Source organism: Sinocyclocheilus anshuiensis, unplaced genomic scaffold (assembly GCF_001515605.1).
Source record: "Sinocyclocheilus anshuiensis isolate Anshui unplaced genomic scaffold, SAMN03320099.WGS_v1.1 scaffold19665, whole genome shotgun sequence".
Taxonomy (NCBI): Eukaryota; Metazoa; Chordata; class Actinopteri; order Cypriniformes; family Cyprinidae; genus Sinocyclocheilus; species Sinocyclocheilus anshuiensis.
This window is the reverse complement of record NW_015537652.1, coordinates 1-975: the sequence shown is the minus strand read 5'-3', so window position 1 is coordinate 975 and position 975 is coordinate 1. Positions and strand designations below refer to the sequence as shown.

General features: G+C 40.4%; 1 long non-coding RNA gene across 1 annotated transcript; it reads left to right on the top strand.

The window, feature by feature from the left end:
- The first annotated feature begins 19 nt into the window (after positions 1-19).
- On the top strand, positions 20-732 carry LOC107657548 (uncharacterized). The gene is made up of 3 exons (XR_001630698.1): positions 20-384; positions 497-556; positions 633-732. It is a non-coding gene; the product is annotated as an uncharacterized LOC107657548 (long non-coding RNA).
- The last annotated feature ends 243 nt before the right edge of the window (positions 733-975 follow it).

Genomic DNA, 975 nt, shown 5'->3' with positions numbered 1-975 from the left:
ATTATTCAATTACCAAAAGTTGGCAGCCCTGTTAAATAATGAAAACAATTTATTTACTTGATGATGTTTATATCAACATTAAAATGTAAAATGGAAAGTTTACAACCTCCTCAATATGGTTTGGAAAACATACCATTTCAGCAGCAAATCCATGAGGGAGCTGAGGGTCCTTGGGGAAGACCTAGGCATAAGAGTGAATTCCCCAAGTGGAGTAAAAGGAACGCGCTGGCTACCACATGTGTCTAGATCTTTGGAGACACTGTTAAAACTGGAGAGAGAGGAGGTTATCTTCAGGACCCAGGACAGTTTACTGCAGTCTATGTGCACATGGACCACTTGGCCAGTGCATCAGCAAACACAGACATTGCTGGAAGGGCCAAAAAGGTAACTACAGTATTTGTTGAAATGTAATTATTTTTATTTATTGTTGTTTATCATTATTGAGTGCAATTTAACTTTTGGTTAAGCAAGTTTTCTCTTTGGTGCTGTATTTCAGATCAAGAAGACTATGGAGGATGGAACTTTTGTAGCCTTCATTCAAGTCATTCTACCCCAGGTAATACTATGTGTGATACAAATTATAACTTAATAAACAATCAAAAAAACACCACATTAATAACCTGACCCAACAGGCTGTCAGTGGGGTTCAAAACCTCATTGTGAACATTGAAACAATGGCAGTGAGACCCAAACCAGGAGGAAGACTCCAGCAACTTGTAACAGACATGCAGCAGCAAGGAATACCGTACCGTTACCAAAACGTGACGTGTAAACTCTGCTGATCACGGATTGGCCGGAGAGAATCGTCACTACCTGCGTTACTGAACTTGCGACACAAACACAAAAGAACCGCTAGATTTAAATCAGCACAGCCAGCGATGGATCAAACGCAACTGTTTGGAACGAGCGCACCTTTTTTTTAACAGACAGAAAGTTTTGTTGTCTGTTGTGGAAGAACAGACGTTCCTCTCGTTG